The sequence below is a fragment of the Coenobita brevimanus genome, chromosome 89 (assembly GCF_032717465.1).
Source record: "Coenobita brevimanus isolate Jiangsu-jjx chromosome 89, ASM3271746v2, whole genome shotgun sequence".
NCBI classification, from domain to species: domain Eukaryota; kingdom Metazoa; phylum Arthropoda; class Malacostraca; order Decapoda; family Coenobitidae; genus Coenobita; species Coenobita brevimanus.
The window spans coordinates 13,856,839-13,866,324 of record NC_137042.1 but is presented as its reverse complement, the minus strand read 5'-3'; the positions used below and the strand labels follow the sequence as shown (position 1 = coordinate 13,866,324).

The 9,486-nt window shown below is 42.0% G+C and overlaps 1 non-coding gene across 1 annotated transcript; it reads right to left on the bottom strand.

Annotated features, from left to right (window-relative positions):
* Positions 1–316: 316 nt before the first annotated feature.
* LOC145411472 (5S ribosomal RNA) lies at positions 317–435 on the bottom strand. Its single transcript, XR_013899414.1, has one exon. It is a non-coding gene; the product is annotated as a 5S ribosomal RNA (ribosomal RNA).
* Positions 436–9,486: the final 9,051 nt, after the last annotated feature.

The following is a 9,486-nucleotide window of genomic DNA, read 5'->3' as shown; positions in this document are numbered from 1 at the left end:
CTCATTTTCTGACTAGTGAAAAAAAAAAATCTTGGTTTAATCATGCTTGTTCTACTAATGTCCACAACAAGGAAAAGACCTACAAAGGGTACCAGCAACAACCCACCCCTGAACCTCAAGTTTTATGTTTCTGCCTGAATTCAAGCTGTCAGTTCTTTGCTCTGCACACAATAATTTCCTTCGTACTAAATGCTCTGAACTCATTCATTCATTGCCAGACGCCATGTATCCCAGACGGGGTGGCAAAGGGCTTAGAGTTAATTGTTTTACAGGGAGGGGCACTAATCCTCCACCAACCCCACTTGACACGTAGGGATGCCAACAGCATCTGGTGTTCCCAGGCGGTCACCCATCCAAGTACTAACCAGACCCAACGTTGCTTAACTTCGCTGATCGGACGGGAAGCGGTGTACTCAACGTGGTATGGCCGTTGGCTCTGAACTCGATGACCTAAATCCTTCCCACTCCTGGCACCTTGTTGGAAACCTTTCTAACAACTTCCCTTCATCCTTCATCCTTCCTTCCTCTTTTCTGCTATTATGATGGCTCTGTAACTGTTTATTCTACCGAAAAAGGCAGAACTCTTTGCCCAGACTTTCTCCTCCACTTCCACCTTGGGTGATTTCGGCGTTGTTCCTCCGTCTCTTCCTGCCTCTGACTTCTTCATAATTGACTTTAAAATTTCTTCAGTTGATGCAGTATCTGCCCTTATTGGCCGCGGTACTAACAATGCTGTTGTTCACAAGAATTGTACTTCTGTGCTTACACTCGGCCTAGGTAAACACTTTTGTCTTTTCAACTTGTACCTTTTCTTCTTGCTGGAAGTTTGCCCTCATTCAGCCCGTCCTGAAGAAGGGTGACCATTTCCAGCCTTCTAATTACCATCAAATCTAATCTTAACTTTAAAAAAAAAATCAAAGTACCTTTCCTATCATGACCTTCTTTTCGGTCGCCAATATGGAGTCCATCAGGGACACTCCACTGGCTATGGCATACATAATTTCTGACTTGGCTCGTACCTCTGATTGGGGTAAAGGTAACTTAATAGATTTTAATGCTTCCAAAACTCAGTTTCTGCATCTTTTAATCCCCCATAATCTTCCACAGGAGCATCCGCTAATATTTAGCAACATTCAGCTCAAACCTGCACCATCTTTGAATGTACCTGGAGTTTCATTCTGTTTGGATTTATCATGGAAAGATCATGTTACCTCTCTTGCAAAACCTACTTCCGAGAGATTAAGTGTGCTAAGCGGACTTCGTGCCTTCTTCATCCCCGCACAGCTGTTAAGTTTATACAGGGTTTTTATTTGCCTGTGTGTCGAGTAAAAATCCATGTGTGTGGAGGCTCCCAACATATAGCTCTTCTCGACAAAGTGTAGTCAAAGGCTTTTCGTCTCATCAACTCTCGTCCTTTTACTGACTCCCTTCAAGCTCTGTCTCACTGCTGCACTGTTGCACCTTTATCTCTTTTCTCGCTGCTTCAACGGTCACAGCTCTTCTGAACAGCCTGCTTGCATTCTTTCTCCATTTCAGCGGGCACATAGCACACTTATGGCAGCAAACTTTCACCATTTTTCTGTCCAACTCCTTCATGCAAGAGTTAACTGTTACCCCCAGTCCTTCATGTACGTAACAGGTCAACTCTGAAACTGTCTTCCTTTGTCTGTATTTCCTTTTGCCTATGACCTCCAGTCTTTTAAACTTAATGTGGCCAGGCATCTCAAAATGAATGGATCTTGAATTTGAATTATTTAGAACTTTATTTTCCCTTGGAGGGAATAATACTGCAGGCTACCAGCCTTTGGTTCCTTCTACATTGCATAAGAAAAAAAAAAAAACTGTGATTTGTTTTTCTTGGAAGGACAAGGATAGTCCAAATGTTTTCTGTCTATTTCTTCGTGTAAAAACAATGGTAAACAAGATGAAACAGTCAGAGTGCAACATCCGCGTTCATCAAGTGATCTAAGGACCTAACATCTGACTTTGCCCTGTGATCTTGACCTTCAACAGATTGCTCTAGAAATGAATTACTTCATTCTTGAATAACACATAACACTTTCACCAAATTTGGTTCAGATAAGATCAAAGCTGTCTGAGTTGACTTTGCCCGGTGGCCTTGACCTTTGATTTTTCCCAGTGACCATGACCTTTGATTATCATCAAAGTCAAATTTCTTTATCCATGCATTAAACCGAACCTTCCACACAGTTCAGTCTACATCTGATAAAAGCTTTTAAGCTGACCTCACCATGTGACAGCAGAATCAGTAGAGAGGAGGCTTGCAGCCCTAATGGACCCAGGTTCGAATCCTGGCTGGGGCAGGGAACAGCATAAGGACTTGAATTTCACAAAAAGCAGATTTTCTGATCTACCGGAAGACCCGCCGATGTGTCACAAAAGTTCCCCCACTAATACCAGTACACCCGTCCCGCATGAGACAGCCTTTGCATGTATTCAGTATGGATGGTGAGTGTTAGCACTGAAGTGGTGCCATGTGGAGATGTAGTAGGACTACTGGGCCCCAAGGAGGACTACTGGGACTTGGGGATAGGCCCTGAAGCTTTTGCCCAGAGTCGGACACGTAAAAAAAAATACTAAGTCAACATATTGGATGTGCTTCAACTCACCCACCAAATTTCATCCAAATCAGATTAAAACTCTTTCAGTTATTTTGTTTGCTCACAGACATGGGATTCGGATTGCACCTTACCCTGTGAGCTTTACTTTTGGCTGATTCTTTTAAAAAATGAAGGCCTTCCTTTATGGTTTACCCTCAACCCTTCCATGTTTGGTCAAAATTGGATAAAAACTGTTTAGGTTGATTTTGCTGGGTCAAACTCTGACTTAGTCCTGTGACCTTGACCAATTGTTGTAAAAAACAAACGTTTACTCATAGGCTGACCCTTCCACCAAGTCTGGTTCAAATCAGATTGAAAAAAAGTCATTCCAGTAAGTTTTTGTAAAAATCTCATCAAACCTTCAGTCATTTTAACAGACATACATTGGGGTCGAATTTTAACCCATCACTGTGACCATGACCTTTGACCAACATTAAGCTTACTCATTGGCTGACCCTTAGTACGTCCATTGAGTTTGGTTAGAATCGGATGAAAACTGTTTGAGTTGTTTTGCTAACACATACAGGCGCAAACATGCTGAGCAAAGCAAAACACCTGCTCTCACTTCGCAAGCGCGGGTGTAACTTCGAGAAGTAAAATATCCTTTTTTCTTTTTTTTGTTACAGAAATGTCCACATATCTAGTTCTTTCTTACACACACACACACAAAAAAAAAAAAAAAAAAAAGCTACAAGTTTATTAGTGAATTCAGGCCTTGACCTGGTGTAACTGAACTGCCTCCATCTTGCTTTGCAGTGTGGCTGGTGTCCGAATGTGAACGTTTGCAGTGACGGACACGACCGTAACCAGCACGAGTGGCGGAAAGGATGCCTGACCGGCGGTATTTCCAACCCTTCCGAATGTCCTCATAACTCTACAAGCCCATATCAGTAAAGAACGCAAGGCAATTGTCCAGCAACCATATTTATAGAGCTGACAAATGTCCTCATAACTCTACAGGATCATACCAGTAAAGGATGTAAGGCAGATGTCCAATTAACCCATTCTTTACCCTTCTAAATGTCCTCATTATTATTTTTTTTTTTAACCAGTATAGAACGCTACTGTCATGATCAAAAGTTAAACTACACTTAGTAATGTCCTCACGACTCTAAGCACAACAAAAGACCTACAGTCTCGGTCAAATGTTTGCCGACACTTTCCTGCCGCTTTGGCGATGAAAGAAGTTTAATGGTTTTGTGTGTGTGTGTGTGTGTGTGTGTGTGTGTGTGTGTGTGTGTGTGTGTGTGTGTGTGTGTGTGTGTGTGTGTGTGTGTGTGTTTTACCAATATTAGACAATAGAATAAATATGAGAGAGAAGAATACCCTCTGACGTTGGGGTAGGACTGAGAGATATGGAAGGCTGGACACAGTGTTGGCTGGAGATTGTGCTACAGGCGAATTTGTGCTTGTGATAGTCCCGACGAATTTGCTTGAAGAAATTACTGCTCTCTCATTAAATCTGGAATTAAAGTGGTTATCAAGTTGCAAGTATTTTGTGGATATGTTCGTCTTTCATTAACCCCTTCAGTCTGATTACAACCTATAATTCATTATTGTTGCTACCCGGCTAGGAAGACCTTTGGTTGACTTCTCCTTCTATTAGGTTTTTCTTTGCTCTTTGTCCTACTTCACCCCTATAATTGGGAAAAGAGATCTGGACGACGACGACGACGGCGGCGAAAGAAGTGCGCATGATGATGATGATGATGATGATGATGATGATTTTATACGTATTGGGAGCACGCCCTTGTGGTGAAAGGGAGTAACGAAGGCAGTATCTATAATTCTTACAGCTTGAAGACTGCCTTCATAAAAGTGTTTTGTGTACTCATCTTAATCGAGCTTGACCTAAATTTACCATCCCTCCATGTTTAAGGCTGACTTGTGATAACAGAGTAACGACAGAACATGACGCAAGTCACGAGGAGGTGTTATGGGGAGGATGCACTGCCATGGAACTGTCTTTTTCCGTTTCTGAGTTACATGAACTAAGATGCAAAGCCGTGGCATTGTCTTTTTCTGTCACTGAACTACCTGAACTAAGCTGCAAAGTCATAGCATTGTCTCTTTCCGTCACTGAACTACGTAAACTAAGCTGCAAAGCCGTCTCATTGTCTTTTTCTACCACTGAGCTACTTGAACTAAAGCTGCAAAGTCCTAGCTTTATCTTTTTCTGCCAAAGCAGTGGCATTGTCTTTTTCTACCACTGAGCTATATGACCTAAGCTGCAAAGCCGTGGCATTGTCTCCTTCCGCGAACGAATTACGTGAACTAAACTGGAAAGCCGTAGCCCTGTCTTTTTCTGCCACTGAGATACAGGAACTAAGCTGTAAAGCCGTGGCATTGTCTTTTTCTGCCACTGAGCTATATGAACTAAGCTGCAGAGCCGTGGCATTGTCTTTTTCCGCCACTGAGCTACGTGAACCAAGCAGCAAAAGACTGATAACTTTCATAACTGATCCATTTCACAGGTGTTAATGAAGGAAATACAGGATGGTCCGTAAATAGAGCTCAATTAGAAACTCCCCTGGCAGTGAATTATATACATGGGTATGTTCCAGTCTGCTGGTGTGGGCGTGGTTGTAGAATAGGGAGTAGGAATGTATAAATGATGAAAGATAGACACTGGTAGAGCTGAATGGGCCGTCCCCGCAACACACGGGGAAATCGGCCGGTGGAGTGGAAGACGTGCGTTATATAGGCCCCATGGATCATCCGGTATTCATTAACCCCTTCCATCCGATGACGTATTTTTCCCTTTATCCTTGCTACATACGTTCGGTTTTATTCAGCTCAGAGGAGGCTTTTTGAACTGGGGGCGTAGGGCACTGCATTCCTTAGCTTCACTAAATGATGCTCTTACCAACGGAATACAGTCGTCTGAAAGTACCTACCTATCTGTCTGTCTGCTTCTTCATTTATCTATTTGTCTCTATCTGCCTGTTTGTATGTATGAATGTCTGCCTTCTGCCTGCCTGTCTGTCTGTCTGTTTGTGTGTCTATCTCGCCAGATGCCTTAATCCTGGTAGGGGTGGCTACAAACGAATCGCCTCCATGTCATTGTCATACCGTCCTCCGCCATCAGGCCACCTTTTTTCCAACGCACACCCATCTCACTTATATACATCTTCAAAATATAACAAGTAGTGCCAGGCACAACAAACCTTGCCCAACAGCAGTTATTTTGTTGCTCTTAAATACTGACTCATTTCTGCCACTTAGCGTCTGCGCACAATTAAAGTCTAAGGTAATGACACAAAAGTTTTCAAGTTACGCCATCTGAATAACGGTGATCTTGCGTTTTATCTTTCAAGGTCACTAGGTCAAAAGTCAAGCTGCCAAATGAAAGCCCACATGAGACTTCCTATATATGGGTAATAGTAAATATCTCTACAGCGAGTTTCGAGTTATAATCCCCTGAATATCAGTGACCTCCAGTTTGACCTTTCAAGGTCACTTACTGTCAAAGGTGAAGGTGTCAAATAAAAACCCATATGGGATTTCCTATATGTTGATAACAGAAAATGTCTCTCTATCTTCAACCAGTTTCGAGTTATAGCCCTCTGAATATCCGTGACTTTGAGTTTGACCTTTCAAGGTCATTCAATGTCAAAGGTTTTGGTGCTAAATGAAGGCCCATATTACTCTCTATCTATCTATTGCCAGACGCCTTAATCCCGTAAGGGGTGGCCACAAACAAATCGCCTCCATGTCGCCCTGTCCCCCGCCATTTCACTGCCCTGCTCCCAGCTCAAACCCCCCTCTCTCATATACCTCTCCACTCCATCCCTCCATCTCATCCTTGGCCTCCCTCTCCCTCTTCTTCCCTCCACCTCACTCACATACACTCTCCTTATAAGTCTTTCACTCTCCATCCTCTCCACATGGCCAAACCACCTCAATGTGTTCCTCATAACACTTCCTATCACATCCACATCCACATCACAACGTACACCCTTCACTTCCTCATATGTCAGTCTGTTTCTCCATGTGACTCCACATGCTCCTCTCAAATAACTCATTTCCACTGCTCTCACTCCTGACGTCTGTCCCTCCAACAAGGTCCAAGCTTCACTTCCATTCGTTAGAGTTGGTATCGCAATACTGTCATGAGTCATGTAGTAAATTTTTCACTTCCATGCTCACTTCCCTGTTTCTTATCACTGCTTTTAATGAATCAGGAACCTTTCTTCCTTGCTGTACCCTTTCAAGCACTTCACCCTCTAAACTTCCGTCCTTACTCATCACACTACCCAAGTACTTAAACGTACTCACATTTTCCATTTCCTTCTCATCCAACTCACTTTACATTCGCTGACTTCACCCCTCTCGAAGACCATAACTTGACTCTTTCCTACGTTCACCTTTAGGTTCCGTTTCTTACACACTCTCCCAAACTCATCCACCAAGTCTTGCAGCTCCCCTCCGTCTTCACTTAACCACTCAGTATCATCTGCAAACAACAGTACAGGGAGTTTCCAAACACTGCCCCCTCTCATTAGGGCCGCTTCAACATCCACTGCCCTACCTTGTATCTCTTTTGTAACCCTATCCATATACAGATTGAACAACCATGGAGACATGACACATCCCTGTTTCGATCCAACCTTCAAAGAGAAAAATTCACTCAGTTCACTGTCCACACGCACTGCAGCCTTAGCACCCTCATACATGTTCTTCACGGCATTGAACAACTTCCCATCTACTCCATATATTCTTAATACTTTCCACAATCCTTGTCTATCCACCCTGTCATATGCTTTTCCCATATTACGAGTTCCTGTATGTTTCTAATCGTAAATATCTCTATCTTCAACCGTTTTCAAGTTATAGCCCTCTGAAAATTCGCGACCTTGATTCTGACCTCTCAGGGTCACTCGATTACCTTCAAAATTCAATCATTTTCTTTGGGGGCTAGTTACCACATATACTGAAAGTTTCATGTAATTTAATTCAGTCGTTTATTGGTTATGTTGCTAGGAAACAAACAAACAAACAAACTCCACCATAAACAATACCTCTTCGGACTCCGTCCAGGCGAGGTAAAAACACCCTATTGAATCGAGGTGGTTAAAGTGCAAAGCTTGTGAGATGAACAGAGAGCTATGAAGGATGGAAGGGAGCATTTTGAAGGATGGAACAAAGCACTGTGAAGGTACAATGATGATGATGATGATGATGATGATGATAATGTTGATCCGTATTATGCTGAGCTCCTTTTATCTTTGAACCGTATTTTAAATGGCACATGAGGATTCGTAGCAACTCATGCTAAACTATTTATTTTGCATATTACACCTCAACATTCTCTTGAACTTTGATACACCGTTTTAAGATCACCGTAGTTTGCATCAGTAACATATAAGACGACATTGGGTGGTAATGTACAAAATAAGTCGCTTAGTGAAACGGGTTACGAAATCTCCAGAGCCACTTTGAATATAACCCTTTATCTTCCTTATACATTTGATTTTGTATTTACTTTTGTGTGTATGAACTCCTTCAGTCCCGGGACATTTTTCTTAATGTGTCCTGGCTATATTCAAGCGTGTTTTTCCCATCCTAACGTTGACTTTTGGAACTAAAGGGATTAGATACACCTTTATTAACCCGAAATTGAAGGTGTGTGACAGTCTTTATTAACCCTAAACTGAAGGGATTGGTTTCGTCTTTATTAACCCTAAACTGAAGGTGTGTGACAGTCTTTATTAACCTTAAACTGAAGGGATTTGTTAGTCTTTGTTAACCCTAAACTGAAGGGGTTTGATACAGACTTTATTAACTAATCTGAAGGTGTTTGTTAGTCTTTAACTCTAAATTGAAGGGGGTTTGATACAATCTTTATTAACCCCGAAACTGAAGTGGTTGGATTGATACAGCCTTTATTAATCCCTTCAATACTGTGGCGCTCTCCTTAGCTTAACAGAACCGTCTGGGAATAGTATGATAAAATAGAAAAATACCGGTACATCACCGGATTGAAGGATTTAATCGATGCAATGTATGGTTCTGTCGAAGATTTTAGTGACTAACGATCAATGCTGTCTCCTGTGCTTATACACAAGGAGGTCCGTAAGTAGCGCCTCCCTAGAAACTCACCTGAGGATGTCTTCTGTGTTGTGGGAACGGTTCAGGCTATTGGTGTGGGCGTGGATGGCAGTGGGAGTAGGAAATGAATGTGTGATGCAGGACAGACACTGATCACGCTGACTGAGCAGTTCCCATAACATGCGAGACAATCGTTTGATTATAATCATGCTAACCTTGTTTGGAGGTGAGCCATATAGAACAAGGATAAGAGAGAGAAAAAAAGGATAGTCCACTGAAACGTCATAAATTAAGCTCCGCCCAAAATTCATGACGTCACGAGCTAGGCTCTCGTCATCTGGTGAGTGGCGCGCATCACTCACCAGATGGGCCTATCAATATCCCTTTTATTTGCCATTAACCAATCACTCCAAAAGCTATTCTCATTGCTATAATATATTGTACCTTGCCTCTCTAATTGCATTTATTTTCTCACTGCATTCCCGCTCAACCACTCCTTTGTTCATCCATCACCAGATATTCTCCCTTATCACTCTCCTCCATAAAACTTTGTTCAATTTCCTTTCCAGTCATGCATGCTACTTCCACTAAAATGCTGATCGTTTTCAGTCTTATCGAGTAGACATACAGAAAACGTTAGTACATAACCAAGGAGATTAAAGACAAATTAATATTTTATGCTTTATAACATAGCCAGGTAGGTCACAGACAATCAAATTGATATTTAATGATTTAATTTATAATTTTCCATATATCATATTAGTCTCACCAAACAGTATTATTGAACATGAACATTGTATAGGTTAGATTATTG